This window comes from Camellia sinensis, chromosome 5, assembly GCF_055761805.1.
Source record: "Camellia sinensis isolate YWXY chromosome 5, ASM5576180v1, whole genome shotgun sequence".
Taxonomy (NCBI): Eukaryota; Viridiplantae; Streptophyta; class Magnoliopsida; order Ericales; family Theaceae; genus Camellia; species Camellia sinensis.
The window spans coordinates 34149753-34167772 of NC_138965.1; positions in this window are offsets into that span (position 1 = coordinate 34149753).

An 18020-nucleotide genomic window follows, 5' to 3' on the forward strand; every position below is an offset into this window, starting at 1 on the left:
GTCACCTCGGCCACGTGTTGTCATTCAAAAATTATGTCCCCACAACTGCCCCTAGGTTCTATTACTTCGGCATCCTGAGGTGATGGAACCTATACATAGGTGGTGTTTGGTGTAGCTGTTAAAACAGATTATAGATTATAGCTTAACAGATTATAGATTATGACTTTAATCAGAAGCTGTTAATCTGTTTGGTATAGCTGTTGGATTATAGATTTAAGTTGCTGAGTAGTGTTTGTTAAATAAGCTGTGAAGTAGCTTTTTCAATTAATTTTTATTTTTTATTATTCACTATTTGTCTAGATTTTTCATAAAAAATAATAATAATATTTAATAGTCCATTTGAGTCTTTTTCTATTTTTAAAAAAATAAAAAATAAAAAAATCTAAGAGTATAACCGTGAATTAACATGTCCACAGCAGAAGCTGACAATCAGAAGCAAGGGGTGAGCAGCTTCTCAGAATCAGCTTTTTTGACTTAAAATAAGTTGTTAGAATCAGAAGCTGTTTGAAATAAGTTTAACCAAACAGTCCAAAATAACTTTTTAAAAGCCAGAAGCCATAAGTTGGCTTAAAAAAGGTGCACCAAACACCCCCATATACTCCTCCGGTCGAGTTCATGGCTTGTCGGCGCCAAGAATTTAGGACTCAAATGTCCACTCATCAAGAATTAAGAATCAAGAATCATCATGTTCTTTCTCATCCAGGTTCAATATCTCAACAGAGATCACACTATCATCAGAGATCATCATCAGATTTGGAACATACCAATCACGCCCCCATTATGTCGCATTAGTTCTGCCCCCGCCGTCTGACGTCAGCACGGGCACATCAGGATTTCTAATTCCAACGAAACCATTTCATTTCTTTCTGTGTCCTTAGACTCTCTTTCTTTTTATTCTCCCAAGTCTGCCATGTTTCAAGCTCTTAAGCTCTGCAACCACTTCCATTTTTCTCCTCCGGTGAAGCTTTTGCTGATCCATTCCGATTATTACCGTCATCTGACTCCGGCATACTGAACACCGGCTTCATTTTCTTCGGTGAGTTATTCCTTTTTTTCCCTCTTTAGTTTCATACCTTGTTGTCTCTGCTTGTTTTCCATGTTTGAACATATCCGTTTGCTCCTGTCCCTAAGGATTCTCTTCTCAAGAATGCTAGCAACCTCGTCTTGTCATTCCCTCCATCTTCAAGCCAGTCTGAAGATGAAGTTGAGTCCGAGGATCAGACTGAGGCCGAAAGAAATGAAGAAGCTGATGAGGCCAAGTCTTCAACTCTGAATGAGCAAGTCTTCGACTTGACTCAGGATGAAGGGGATGAGGTCTCAAAGACGCTATCCCTGAGAAGACCACATCTGACGCGTCTATCGCCAAGAAGAGCATTGACCAGACTCTACAAGAGACTGACACTGAGCTTGAGTTCGAGAAGGTTGCCGGGAAGTCTTCCCAGCTATCTTCTGGGGGTGAGACATAGTCCGTTGCCAACGCCGAGTAGTTTTGTTTATGATTTTTTTTCCTTTTTACTTAGGACTCTTTTCTTACTTTTGAAACAATGTAAGCTTTAATTTGGCCAACGTGCCACTTTTGTAATCTGTACAATCATTCTTCAATGTTTAGGCCGAAGTGCCTTCTTTCCTTTTCTGAATGCATTCCATACTTAAAATAATTTGCATGTCTTCAAGGCATACCTTCACTGTGTAATCTCTTCGGGGTAAAATACCTCGGACACAACTTCTAGTCTTTTTTATCTCGGCCTTGGCTTAACACTTGAAAACATTGTAACAAATGTTTTCTCAAGTGTTTGCCCAAAACTTGCCACTTTTTTACTTCTTAAGACTTCTGTCTTTTATTATCTTCCATGTCTTGGCCTCATGGTAATCGTGCATAGATACTTCTTTCACTCGTAATCTTGGCTTAATCTCAACTTGTAAATTTTCTCAAAATTTCAACAAGTGTTTAAACCAGTCTTCTTATAACATGACCTCGGCTTTAACTTCAGCTTGTAAATTTTATCAAAATTTCAACAAGTGTTGAACGTGATCTTGGTTTAACTTCAACTTGTAAATTTTCTCAAAATTTCAACAAGTGTTAAACGTGATCTCGGTTTAACTTCAACTTGTAAACTTTTCTCAAGTTTCAACAAGTGTTGAACGTGATCTCGGTTTAACTTCAACTTGTAAACTTTTCTCAAGTTTCAACAAGTGTTAAACGTGATCTCGGTTTAACTTCAACTTGTAAACTTTTCTCAAGTTTCAACAAGTGTTAAACTGTCACGACCCAAACCCGTCCCTATGGGTTTAGCACCGTAGCCGGCCAGTAATCCGAGATTACCGAAGGCCTGCTTAACAGTAAGACAGTAATACAGAGTATAGGGGCTGGCGGAAGCCAAAACAGTAATTAAAAGATGTCCAATGAGCTGTGACAGTCTGTATGCAAAAAGACTTTTTAAAAATATATTCACATTCAGAACAAAATAGTACTATACATACATATACAAACATTCGGGTTAGGGACCAAATCCCTACCATAACAGTACAGTACGAGTCTATACGATCTATACATTACAGAGACAGAAAAGGAGAATCTAAAACACCCCAAAGCAGCCTTAGCTTGGCAGCACTTGGAACCTCAAGGTGAGACACGATGGTTGGCTTGACAAAACAAGAGCTAATCCGACGCTCCTAACTCCGGTCTGATGCCTGAACACCTACATATATATATAAATAGTAAGCTAAAGCCCAGTGAATAACATATGCGTAAAGAGGTTAAGAATGAATGTCCTTTAAGTATTGAAAACAATCATTTATCAGTATATCAGTCATTCAGTTTGTGGCTCATATTTCATGCCATAACAGTTATTCAGAAACTAGAATAATCGTATGTGGTACATCCAATAGCAAAACAGTACAGTAGGTGTTAACAGACCGAACAGTCAATAATGGCCATCATATCAGTAAACAGTAGTGGTTCCAAACATGGGAACCGACAGAGATCTCTGTAACAGTAGCAGTAACAGTAAATTGCTATGGATGCCACGAATACAGTTCACAAATAGGACAAACATTCATTCAGTAAACAATGTTATTTCATAAAGCAGTATAGTCATTTTTTCAGAAAATAATCTCAATTGAACATATCCTTACAACATAGTTACTCACAGAGTTCTGGGCTACAAATAAGGTAGAGCGTCCTCGGATGCCAACCCTACACAGTTACGGAATGAACACACGCTAAACTACACAGTTGGGAAATAATAATTTAATCCCTAATTTGCCTCGGTCTGGTTCTACATCAATATCCTCATTAAGATGTCTTAAACTAGGTCTAAGAATGCCTAGGATGGAATGAGGATGCAAAGATGCACTTTAAAACACTTTTCAGAATTTTTCAGAAAATAGGGGCCTCACTCGAGCGTGGCTTTCTACGCTCGAGCGGACATGCAGACAAGGGATCTCCGCTCGAGCATGATTTCCGTTGCTCGAGCGGACTGTAAGCTACAGTAAAAGTACTGGATGCACAAAAATCACGCTCGACGGGTGTTCGATCTACGCTCGAGCGTGAGACACAAGTCCTCGCTCGAGCGTGAACTCTCTCGCTCGAGCGGACTGTAAACACATGCAAAGTACTGGATACACGCATTTTACGCTTGAGCGCCAATTTCCTCGCTCGAGCGGACTGTATGAACACAAGGCGTACGCTCGAGCGTGGAGTTCCTCGCTCAAGCATGAGTCCAAAATCTGAAATTTCCAGATTTGAACCTCAAGCTCAAAACTCAACTTTAAAGCATCAAAACTCAACCTCTTGGGCCCATTTTTCTGGAAAAACACTTTAAACCCATAATATAACGTGTTTTGAAGATCAATTTGTAAAATCAAAGCCCAAGGGTGAGTCAATTAAAACACAATTTCATCAAAACTTCAAGAACATGATAAACATGCAACATGCATGAATTTAATCAACTTCAAAGCTTCCAAAGTAAGATCAAATGAGTTAATTCACTCCCAAACATGATGAATTCATGGACTATAACCCAAATATGGACATGCATGCAAGAATTTCCATGAAAACAACTCTAAACTTCAAGATATACACATGCATGCATGATACAAGCTTCAATTCAACAATTTAAGACCAATTTATGACCTTAGGCTCCTATCTACCATGAATCATGCAAGAACCAACTTGATTTCACAATTAAAAGGATGAAATCCTTACCTAGGTTCCCAATTTCAAATGTAGAAGCTCAAATATGCAATTGCTCTTCAATTCCTTTAGATTCAAGCAAGTCTTGTAGAAATCAACTTATTCTCCTACTCTCCCTCTCTCAATCGGTTTGGTCTCAAGAATGAATGAGAAAAAGGTGCTAAGACAATACAAAGGGTGAGAGAAGGAGTGGTCTAGCATAACCCACTAAGTGGCAAAATGGAAATAAAGACAAACTAATGTGATACAACTTTAATTAATCCAATTTAATCATTCCAAATCACATTTCAATCAAATATATCATAAAATTACATTAATTCTAACTAGAATAAAACATTAATCAATTTCGGATTCGGCCGCCGATAAGGCCTTCAATTTGCAGTTTAAACATAAAACACAAACAGATAATTTAACAGTCAAACAGATAGACATGCATTTAAACTAACACACTCAATCAATTAACTCAGAATTTCAATCAATTCAATTACTTATCATGATCAGTCTCAGTTTAGCAGTAATCAGTGGTGTTATCAGTAAACAGTAGTGAGGGTTGTCACATAAACATAATCTCGGTTTAACTTCAACTTGTAAACTTTTCTCAAGTTTCAACAAGTGTTAAACATAATCTCAGTTTAATTTCAACTTGTAAACTTTTCTCAAGTTTCAACAAGTGTTAAGCATAATGTCGGTTTAATTTCAACTTGTAAATTTTTTTAGGGGTGAGCATGGTCCGGATTAGACCGGATTGGGGTAAAACTAGTACCAATCCGTTATCAACGGCTCCTGAAAAATTGGAACCAATCCAATCCGATTAAATCATGGAACCAATCCGAACCAATCCATTTAAACACGGATTGGATCGGTTTAGCACCACGGATTCACATAATTAAATAACAAATATATATATATATATATATAATACTTTAATTTCATAAAAATGTAAACATAACGCTATATTAGTTCCACAATAGCAACATGTTATTCTATAATAGCGACATACTATTCTAGAATTTAAATAACCATAAGAAAACTAGTTTCACCGTAAGTATTTAGACCATTACAAATTAAAACTAAAAACTAACAAACAAAAGTAATAAAAGAAGATATTACACGGGTTTAGATTTGACTTTAGGTTTTATATAGAATAATAGAAGATACTATGGGGAAGAATGTATAATAAAAATATAGACTATTTGTATACGGTTCGGATCGGTTTCAATTCAGAACCATGGGGTTCAGTCCGGAACCAATCCGTGGACTACGGATTTTTAATTCTTCAATCCGGAACCGAATCACGGATTCAAAAAACCAATCCAAACCTATCGGATTGGACTGGACTGGATCAGATTACGGATTTCACGGATTCCTTGCTCAGCCCTAAATTTTTTTCAAGTTTTAACAAGTGTTAAACATAATCTCGGTTTAACTTCAACTTGTAAACTTTTTTCAAGTTTCAACAAGTGTTAAACATAATTTCGGTTTAATTTCAACTTGTAAACTTTTCTCAAGTTTCAACAAGTGTTAAACATAATCTCGGTTTAACTTCAACTTGTAAACTTTTTTCAAGTTTCAACAAGTGTTAAACATCATCTCGGTTTAACTTCAACTTGTAAATTCTCTCAGAATTTCAACAAGTGTTAAACATCATCTCGGTTTAACTTCAACTTGTAAACTTTTCTCATTTTCTCAAGTGTTAAACATAATCTCGGTTTAACTTCAACTTGTAAATTCTCTCAAAATTTCAACAAGTGTTAAACATTATATCGGTTTAAACTTTTCTCAAGTTTCAACAAGAGTTAAACATAATCTCGGTTTAACTTCAACTTGTAAATTCTCTCAGAATTTCAACAAGTGTTAAACATAATCTCAGTTTAACTTCAACTTGTAAACTTTTCTCAAGTTTCAACAAGTGTTAAACCAATCTTAGCTTGTGAAATTCCAACTCCCAAGCATCATTCTTCAGCCCTTTGCCCCCTAATGTGAACGTAAGTTCCACTTGGGTTCTCATTAGGCACGTGGCTTTGACCTTGATATTGCTCTATGGGTAGGGGATCTGCCCCCTGCATGGCTTCCACATACTCCTTTGTGGAAAAAATTCTTTAACTTAGGCCAAGCCCTTCTCTTCTTGGACTTAATCATCTAAGCCGAGATCTTGTCTTCTGGGATTCCAGATCTGGAATCTGAGATCTGCTCACTTCACTACTAGAAAAATTATTTTTTGCGTCTGTTTTTTTGCGACTGATTACTTAGCGGTCGCAAAAAAAATTATTTGCAACGGCAAATCAACCGAAGCAAATTAGGGATAGCAAAATCGTTTTGCCCAATTTATGTTTCCCATTTTCTTTTATTTATTTTCCTTTTTACTTAAACCTTTGATAGAGGATATTCCTTACCCAAGATAAAAAGCTACCGTCTCAGGGATTGCGTAAAACTTGCCCTAGACTCTCATTTCCCGAATCTGATTTCGCTCAATCAAGAGAATCTAATTTCCCTCTCTCGATTTCGCTTTCTGTTTCCTGCTCGATAGATCGCCATGGTCGTATGAAGAAGAGACCTCCAACGGTATGAACTCTCTCTCTCTCTCTCGTCTCAGTTTCTCTTCGAATCATTCATTCATATTTTAACTTCTTCGTCTCTGTACTTCGATCTCTTGTTTCTTATCATCTAAACTTGTTGTAATTCAATCACTTTTTCGTATTTCCCTCCCTCTCTCTCTCTCTCTCCCTCTCTCTCTCTCTATATATATATATATGTACAAGATTCATGTATTTGTTTGTAGTTTTTTTTGTTTAAGTGTGAATTATTGCTGCATTTGGTGAATTTTGTTGTTTTGTGAGTTCAATATATAGCATTTGTGATTGAATGAGAAGTTTTGATTCATAGATTTGTTTCGAATTTGCTGTTTCATTGATTATCAGCAAGTTTGAATTTGTTGAGGCAAGAACTGGTAAATTTGAAATTGGAAGATAGAATGTCCTAGTGTTGAAATAAAATAAGACAGATATGAGAAGAATAAATTAAAAAATATATGCTCACTTTTACTAACAAATACACAAATCTTTTAAAAAAATTTAATTTGTTCATCAGTTTTTTAATTGGATCATAAAGATAAAACTATTAGACATTGCTATAGGGAACTGAACTGAACAGGGATTGAGCTATCTGGCTAGTACTGCAGATGGACCATTGCAAGCATATTTAATGACAAAAACACAACAGACAAACAGCTTTGCTAGATATGTGTCAAGAATGTTGCAGCTAATCAATTAGATGCTTAATTTGATATTTAGTAGTGTAACAAATGCAAAATATTTTGACATAATACCAGCATATGTTCATATTCTTCTTCTGGTGTAAGAGCTTTGCTAAATTAGAAAATTAGTCACTGTTCTAAAGCTCAAGTGTCAAGAAAAACAGCTCCCCCCCTTCTCTCTCTCTCTCTCTCACTCTCTCTAGTTGTGATGAAAAACAGAGATGGAGGAGTTTTTGTATACTGATATCAAATCTTTATGTGCAAAACTCAAGTATCAAGAAAAACAGCTCAAACACCTATACATGTTTAAGTTTTTGTAGAAACTTACAAATATTGGTGATAGGTAGTTTAATGCATACATTTATAGATTAATGCATAGTCATCAGTGTCACATAATTTACTAAGCAGCTTAATGTTAAGTCCTACTTATCACTAAAATGTATTCCAAGTGGTATGCAATATGAACCTTAATACAGAACCTGATATTATTACAGGAAATATAGAACATGATAGGTGTTAAGACTTGAGAGAACACGATCGACAACTAGAAAGCCTTTTCATGTGCTTCAATGAAAATAGCAGTCCATTTTTATTTATTTATTATTTTTTGCATGATCTGTTTCTGAAATTCTGCATCCCTTGTGATTGAGACTTCCTGCAGGATGGCTAGCTAAAGCTGCAGAAACAAGTGATTCATATGTTCATGGAAGCTATCATATTTATGCTGTATTGGTTGGTTTATTTTCATCAATAACTGGTGGAATCAGCTACTACCTTACAAGGGCTGGAGCAAAGGCATCTGATCAACCAGTGTAAGACCATCATTATTAGCATTCTTATTTGATCTTCATTATCAAAAAAGTCAGTTCAAGCTTCTAGCAATCATCAGAGCAGTATGTATTGCTACAATTTTTGACCAGCAATTGTAGTATATATTATTACCTAGTGTCCTGTTACTAAAGTTGAAATGGATAGAGAGCCATACAATATGAGTAGACATTTTTTTTTGATCGGCAATATTAGTAGACATCCTTGTGGTAGTATTTTCGTCTTTCATTCTTTCTGCTGTATTGTTAAAACTGCTGCAATGGGAATGTCAGATGATCTAGTTGGGATTGTTCTAGTATGTTGTTTACAAGGTAATGAAGATTGCAAAAATGTTGAATAGTTGTTGGGACATAATTTATGTAATTTTCGATATATAATTTTTTTAACTATGTAATTTTCAATGCTACTGTGAAATGATGAAGTTATGTATTTTAATGTCTGGTAAATCTTAATTAAATTGTTGCAGTCAGGTTTACCTTAGCACACTTCCTGTCCTCTTTTAGGGTCACAGTTTTTTCATTTGGAGTGCTTGCTAGCTCTGCTTCAATAATGTGTACATTTGTTTTTGAGGTAAGTTCATGATATGGCCAATCTATTTTTATTAAACGCAAGGATACCAGAAAACTGTTAGCATCCTCGGTCGTTGCTAATTTCTCCAGATGGAATATTGCTAATATATTGCTTAGTGTTGGTACTGTGAATGCCTATTTCTGAAATGTTTACCAGTTCTGAGCATTACTAAATGAAGACCTTTTTTTAAAAAAAAGGACTCCTAGACATGCTGTTGTTGATGAAGGTACCAGAAAACAGGGTGCTTCTAAGCTCTCCTTTGTTCATTTGACTTTGTTCACATGTTTGATAGTTTTATTTGATGGATTTAATCATACCTCTGTAGTTATGAAAATGAGGTGCAAAATGTGTTTGTGCCTCTTTATTTTTTTAAAGAACATGCTCTGACACACATTTTTATATTTATAATTCAAATAGAAATTGAACTGTGTCATATAGAAGGGGAAATGATGTGTAAAAAGATCTTTTAATCGTTTGTCCATTTTTAACCTATTCGAGAGCTAATATCCATGCAGATTTCTAGTCAAAGTGATGCATTTAAACTCTTACTTATGCAAATTTTTAAAAGGGGAAGGTAACTTGGAGTTATTTTTTTAATGTCATGAGGAAAGAGACAAGTGGCCTATTATGAAATATGTTAGTTGTTTCAGATCCTTCCAATTTAGATTATTTTTTAAATTTTATTTTTTATTTTTTTAATGTTCATTGTTTTGTTAATTAGCTAGAAGGTTTAAGAAATGAATGTGGATACTATTATTTGAAAGCTAATATCCATGCAGATTATCTTTAGAGTGAGTAACCTAATTCTGGGAAGTTGTATTAACAATTGTACTAGAAAGCAACACCAAATTAACTTAGACCTTTGCCAGAGGAAAGGGAAAATATTTAAATGCCTTCCTACTATTAAATTTCTAGGATATTTTCTTTATGCTGGTGTTCCAATAATTAGTATTAGTTTTTCTATCCTTTGTCATTCAATACAGACATAATGCTAAGAGAATGTTTGTGATTTGTTGAAATTAAAGGTGTTGCTGGTGGGACTGCATCTGGAAAAACAACAGTTTGCAATATGATTGTTTTGCAGCTCCGTGATCAACAGATTGTTCTTGTTAGTCAAGTATTTTCCTGGCTCTCTTCCGGCTGTTAAGTACTAATAAAACCAGTAGTTATTTCTTACTATTACTACTGCACATATATTACAAACTTGAGTGATGTGATTTGCTTAAGACATCTGTTCTTACTGTTTATCATCTCAATCTAATGAATCTGCTTTGTATGCTTGAGCTTGTGAATTTTGACTATTTAGCCTAACTATCATCTGTCAGAATTTAAAATGAATTTATAGATATTATATAGATTGTTGTTGCTATTTTAAAGCATTCTTGAGCTCCATTGTTTCCCGGGTTAATACTTGAGCTACTTTGCTCTCTCTCTCTCTCTTAAAGCAGATGACGAAATCAGAAGATGTCTATAATCTCAAGAGTTGCTGCTCTTCTTCTGACTCAGTAACAAGACTATGAAGGATTCTTAAAATCAGAACTACTGTAACTTCAAATGTTCTTTGTAATTGCAAGAGATGAAAAACCTTTGTAGGATTCTTTCAAGAACTCCTTGTTATTGTTGCATACTTTTTTTTTTTTGAAGAGAATTTTATTGAGGGAAGAAATGGAAAATAATGCATGAATGTTGAGATTTTTGCAAATATGTCTTTACGTTTATTGTATATAATATTTGAATATATATATATGATTGTAGGTTTTTTTGTTTGTTTGTTTGTTTTTGTTTTGCAACGGTAAGAAGATGGTCGCTAATACACTGTAGGCCTTTTTTAAACTCTTTTGCGACGGCAAAATATCAGTCACTATAAGCAGGTTAGACGGTCGCAAATAGTTTGCGACTGCTATTTTGCGGTCGCAAAAAGTATTTGTTACCCCCACATTCGTGACCCTCATTTGCCGTCGCATGGGCCATTGCAAAAAGTCTTTTGCGACTGTTTTTTTATTATTTGCGACGGCTTGCAGCAGTCGCAAAAAGTACTTTTTTTAGTAGTGCTTGGGCTAAGCTCTTGTCTTCTCGTGTCCAGTATTATCTCGGATTTTCGGCGAACCATTTCTCTTCTCTTGTTTGGACGCCTTTGTCCCCGGCGTGTCTTCCTCGGCTCTAGCATACTTTTCTATCTTGGCCATCAGCTTCTCCATGCTTTTCGACAATGTCTTTGCCAGTGATTTTCGAAGCAGGCAGTCATCTTTCAAGCCGTTTTTAAACGACATGACCGCACCTCTTGGTTGCATCCTGGTATTCGGTTGAATACCTCATAATATCTTTTGGCATAGGCCCTACAGCTTTCATCCTCGCCGATCTTCAAGGCCATTAGGGCGTCTACCCTCAATGGCTGTAGTTTGTTTTTCACGAACCTAGCCATAAACATCTCGGTCAGGCCTTCCCAAGTTTTCACAATTCCTTTCGGCAACTTGTGAAACCAATCCGATGCAATTTTCCCGAATGATGAGGGGAACACTTTGCAGAGCAACGGCTCGTTCTCAGTGTATAACGCCATCGCGTTCAGGTATAATCCGACGTGAAAGTTGGGGTCCGACTTCCCATTGTATATCTAGAACCTCGGCATACTGAATCTTTTCGGGACCTCAACTTTGTCTAATTCTTCCGAGAACGGCGTTCTCGGTTTGACCAGAGAGGTTACCTCGGCATTTTGTTCCTTCCTCTGTAGGTGATCTCCCAGATCCTCTTTGGTTCGTCCAAGAGCTCGGCTATCTCCGGATTTCAGCCTTTTTGGCGCACTACTTCTAGTGTCATCGTGAGTCCTTTTGGACCTCCCTCCACTAGTCGTGTCGAAATAGAGTTCCTTCTCCTGAACATCCCGATGTTCTTTGGTGCAGGTTTCTTTTGTTCGACATGCCTTCTAGGATTTTCCATGCCCGACCTCCTGCGAAGGCCGGTGAGAATGTTCCTTGGTCCCGCCATGCTGAGGGACTGCAGGAATCGTTTTCTGCCCCCCTTTCTAGGCACCTTTCTTGGCCGTTGGAATCGGTGTATCTTGTAGCGGGAACGGTGGCTGCATGACGTTATTCTGCATCATGAAATTGACGACTGTTTGCTGGTCCGCCAATTTGTCCACCATTCCCTTTATCTCGTCGTCCTTCCGCAGGCATCTATCTTTCCATACCTGGAGGTCGTCCTCGTTATAATACCTACTCCGGTCCGATTTCTTCAGTACACGCGCCCTCCTGGCCGATGTCCTTTTCTTCGTGATTCTTATCACGGGTCTCTTCGTTGCAGTTGTCTTCTTCGACGTCAAGGTCAATATGTTTTCCACTCTCAGTAGGGGTGTCGTCCCCAACCTTCTCTTTCTGTCCGTCGTTGGCCATCTATTCTCCTTTCTTTTCCACAAACGGTGCCAAATTGTGTGTGGCAATTTCCGACCACATTGCCAACTTAGTACTCAACTGGAGAACACCGGTAGAATAGGTTAAGCCCGAATAACCTGCAACAGAAAGAAGAGATTCCGGCGGTGGCTCATCTACCCGGGGGCACTCCGACAATCAAGTCAGTAAAATATCTCTCAAAGATAACCAATAGTGCTTAACTCATTAGACAGAGTATAAAAGACGTACCTTAGACCCATGAGGGTGCCTCTCTTTTATAGCCAACACAAACCTAATCCCAATAGAAGCCTAGCTTCAATGGACTTAGGATTACTGCTAATCTTGGACTCTCAGTAGGATTGGGATAAACTCTCTAAGAGTTTTATCTTCACTCAAACTGAAGTCCTTTCTCATTTTAGGACTCTTGTCCCTTATCCGCTTATCCTGGATTCCGGTATCTTCGCAAATAACCTCGGCTTAGCCGAGATCATCTCGGTATCATGACCAGGACATGTGACACTTCGGCTGACACTTCGGTGTCACCTAGGTCACGTGTTGTCATGCAAAAATTATGTCCCCACACTTCATAAAAAAATATTTTGGCCTACAAGTAATTTATTATTAGGAGAATAATATTTGTCACCTCTATATGTTCACAAGTAGTGTATATATGTAGGATCCATTATATTTAAAAAATAATAAAAATCACCATTATTTTCTAAATATATGATGAACCCTACACTTATACATAACACTTGTTACTTAGATCCATGTAGTAGATGAAAATTAAATTCATTTCATTATTCTAACATGATTGGTGGTATGTAGTTTTCCTCCTCCTCCTACTATTATTATTATTATTATTATTGTTATTGCTGCTCCTATAACTACTACTATTATTGTTGTATTATTTGTCATCACATATAATATGGCATTTGAGTCACTATCACAAAAAATTACAAAGTAATCAGACACTACTTGCCAATGAGATACATGCCAAATTAATTACAAATAAAATAAAATGCATGTGTAATCGCAATGCACCGACACAAAATTTATCATTTATTTTGCATAAATAATATAGCATACCAAACCAAAAATATTGATTACTATACAATGATTTTAATGGCTGTATAAAAAAAAAAAAAAAAAGTCAAATCCCAGCATCAAACCATTGGCTTTGGAAGTAATTTTTCTAAGGAAACTGATAGATCCTTATTAAATTATTAATTTTTTTTACCAACTATATCCGTGGGAATGGACCCATATGAGTGTTAGGTCCACATTGACATGGGTAATTGGTAAGAAAAAATTGGCCATTAATTGGGATAAATAAATGGAACCTGAGTTGGTGTTATGTCTTATAGGTATTGTGTTTTGAGTTTGCGAAGATATGTTTCAAATTTATTTTAATGATTTGAATAGTTCGTAATTCAGGGTGAATTGAGTAGATCATTCATGAAAAAATTCAAATTAATCAGACATCTGTAACCTACAACAAGATCACGTTTATGTTTAGGAAAAATAAAAAATTAACATAATTTTAATATTTTTTAGTGTTATTATTCGTTTTGATCACAGGGTTATACTTGTCCGATTAATTTCATTTTTTATATGGATAATATGCTCAAAGAGTCTTAAAATATAAACAGTTCAAATCATCAACATATAGTTAGAACAAACCTTACGGGGTGTGACAACACCCATCCCAAATCCGGATAAATAGCAAAGTTGTGTTTTTTTATTGTTATTGTTCATGTTTTAGTGGACTTTTTGTCTAAGACTAAATTAGTAATAGATTCTAATAATTGGATTTAATTCTTATGAAGTTTTATCTTGGCCAAAAATAATTTTTTGTAACAATTTTTTTGCATGCCTCTAAAAATTGTCAATTAGTGACTTTTTTTGTCATAATTTTTATAAATTGTTGCTAAAACTTACAATTAATAATATTTTTTTGTGATAAATTTTTCAAACTGTCGCTGAAAATTGAAAATTAGTGACTTTTTTTTGATGATTTTTTTAAACTGTCGCTAAAACTTATAATTAGTGATATTTTTTGTGACAATTTTCAAACTAGCACTAAAAATTAATAATTAGTGACGATTTTTAATAGGGTTTGATAAAAAACGCCATTAATTATCATATGACCTATTGGATAATAAGCCCATCTATTAGGACCCACACGTAAATCCCTCTTTGTCTAAATCTCATATAATTCTAGAATCAAATAAAAAATTAAAAACCATTAAAAACAAAAAAATGATTTAATTGGAAAAAAAACACTTTTTTATGTGTTTTTCTTTTTACTTTTAGTGATTTTTAAAAAAATTTAATCATATTTTAAGGATTCCTAAATTTTTTAAAAATTCACTAAAGATTAAATAAAAATCATTAAATTTTACTTTTTCACATTTGTGACAAATTATGAAGTTCACCATCCATAAAATCTCTATCATAATTCCCATAGCTTTAAGCTGCTAGAGTTTGAGAAAGATGGTTGGTGCTACTTTAAATCACAAAGATTTTTGTGCTTATGGTGGGTACCATCTTTTGTTGACTAAAAAGCTTGAGAAAGGGAGTTCAGTAAATGTCATAGGCAAATAACTGTAGTCAAAAAATTTAACAATATTAAGTGGTTCGAAATTTCATGACCTGAATGCGTCAAAATGATGTCATTCTGAGGATAAAATGACGTTGTTTTAATACATTCGATCCATTCAAGCTACACAAATTTTGACCACCAACAATTTAATTTTTTTTTAAAATTAAATGTAATATGCAATGTGACCATTACGAGGCTGTCATTTCATAATTTTGTTTAACAAAAATATTTTATGTATTTTATATTATTTGGTTGAATAAAAAGTAAATAAACATAGTTTTACTATTAAAATTTTGCAAGTCGATATTTAAGAAATTAACTTCTAGTCAACACATACTATAGAAAGTTTTTCTTTCAAATATTTTTTTGTTCAAAACTAAAAAATTAAATATCTTACTTGAAAATAGAAACACTTTTATACAGAAAGAAAAATATTTTTCTTTCAAATATTGGAAAATAAAAAGAAAAATATATTTTTGTTGTACAAAATTAATTTACTTGAAAAAAAAAATTGGATTTAAAATTTTAAGACTTTAAGGAAGTGAATTGATAGATATGTCCAAAGTCCAACAAATTAATAAGAACGAGAAACATTTTGGGTCAAAGTTTTGCTTGTTTTCAATTTTCAAAAAATATTTTTCAGAAAATTTTACTTTCTTATTTTTCGTGTTTTTTTTTTGTTTTTATTGAATTTTTTTAATATTTTAAGCAATTTTTTTATTTTTTAGACATACCTAATATAAATACACCTAAAAAGTAAAAAAATTGTAAAAAAAATCTTTTAAAAATTTATTAAATACCAAAAATACAAAAAAATATAAGAATTCAGTATATTTTTTTAATATTTTTATGTATTTATTAATTTTTTAAAATATTTTTTTTACAAATTTTTTACTTTTTAGATACATCTAAGTAAGGTGCATCTAAAAAAGTAAAAAAAATATTTAAAATTTTAAAAATATTCATTAAAAATAAAAAAATACGAATACTAAAAAAGTCAATTTTTAAAAAACTTAATGCAGAAAGCTCAAACCAAACACTTTCGTAATTAGCTAATTTTGTCTGTGAACGAAAGATGAGAAAGTTTTGCTAGGGTTACCATGTTGTGATTGATATTGGATTCGTGGAAGAAGATGAAAAGAAAAGGAGAAAAAGTAATGAATTGGAAGCTTTTTTTTTTTTTCCTTTTCTGTTTAAAAAATCTTTGATCTTATAAAAAAAATAAAACTATCCATATTTTTATTTTTATGTGAAAATAATATTTGAGAATTCAGAGAACAATTTAAAACTTTTTCCTAAAAAAGAGATTTTGTCATAAATTGTTCAAAAATAGGTTCTAGAAACAATTTGTCAAACAAAATTTTCAAGAAGTTTTTTTTTTAAAAAAATTTATTTATTCTTTTATGAAAACAATGAACAAATGTATCATTTGTAAACAAATTTCTAATTACATTTACAAATTTTTTGAAAAATGTCATTCGTTGTCCATTTTCATTTTCAAAAGAATACATACAATTTACAAAAATTGTTAAATTCTAATAAACGAAACAAAAAGTTGATTTTGCATGCCCCTATCCCATCTGGTCACTACCCACCGCCTATCACCACTGATAACAACCACCATCTCCGGTGACTCTGCCAAACTCTGACCACCACCTCCAATGAATCCCTCCACTTTTGGCCTCCCACTCTCACTTATTTTTCAAAATAAATATTTAAAATCTGTTTATACAAAATATGTTTTCTTTGTTTTCATTTTTACCTAAAATAGTATTTTGAAAGTTAAAGTTATAATAATTGCACACTAAAAGAAGGGGGGTAAAAGTAGAAACATGCCATTGTAAGTAGGAGAGAGACCCAAAAAATAAAGAGGTACACTAACAAAAGGAAAGCAAAACTACAAGAAAAGTAGCCTTCAAGTGTCGGCAAGGAATATAAAATAACTTGATGGCTTAAAAAAAATATTGAGACATATGTATGGAGAGAGTCTTTTTGTATTAAAAGTCTTCTCATTAGAACTAAGCCTTTGGCTACTTTCCATACTTAATATTTTTCAATATTTTTACTCCTATCACTTTCATTATTGTAATGCCTTCCTACCATATGGATTGGATGTTATGACAACCAACTCATATTCTTCTTATTTTTCTTTTTAAACTTTTAAAAAATAAAATTATGTGACTTACATTATCAAATTAATGATAGCTACCTTTTGAATTAAATAAATTATGTACCTAACATCATCAAATTAATGTTATGTTTGAATTTTAAATTTGTCAAAAAAAAAAAAAAACAATAAAGATTTAATTACACAAATACAATTACAATTTTACTATAATCACGTCCATTTACACTTTAAAACATACAAACATAGAGAGAGTGAGTGTGTTACGGTGACCATGAGATTTTGAAGTCGCATAGATTATTTGCATTGTGCCTACTATCATTTACTGTGGAGAAAATATACTTGCTCTCTATAGATGTCTGTTTAGAAACGCAAGTGAGTATGCGCCTATTTTTTATTGTACAATTACTCTCTCTTATGTAAAGCATTTACTTTATTACGCTCATTCTCCCAACAATATGCATTATTCAAACATGAAGTACAAGTGTTTAGATGCAGGCAATGTTTGGACACAAAATAAAAGGTGGAATAGGTATTTTTAGTGTTAAAATGATAACATCATCATTTTGAATCAGTTTGATTAGGTATCGAAGCGTTATGAAATTTATATTGTGAAGTTAGTTAAAATTTATTCACTATTTAGAGAGGTCAATATAATTTATCTAAAAAGAAAATGAAGTGAAAGAAATTACTTTATTTGGTTGGATCAAGAAAATGAAAATAATTTTTAAATAGGTATTTATGAAATAAATATATATTTTATTTGCCTACCATAAAAAATCTAAATACTTTAATTTCTTTTTTATTTTTTCCTTGGCAAATTTAACACATCTAAACATAGTGTAAAAGAATTTCAGATGTTATTTGACAAAATTAAGGGAGCCTTTATTTGACAAAATCAAGGGAGCCTTTAATGCAGGGGCAGCCCAACACTTTCAAAAGCCTTGTGCAAAAATTTAAAGTGACACTTTTGGATAAATTATATTTTGTATCCTTAGATTTCGCACTAAATTTCATTTTGACCCTTACATATGAAATCATGACAGTCAATCTCCTACACT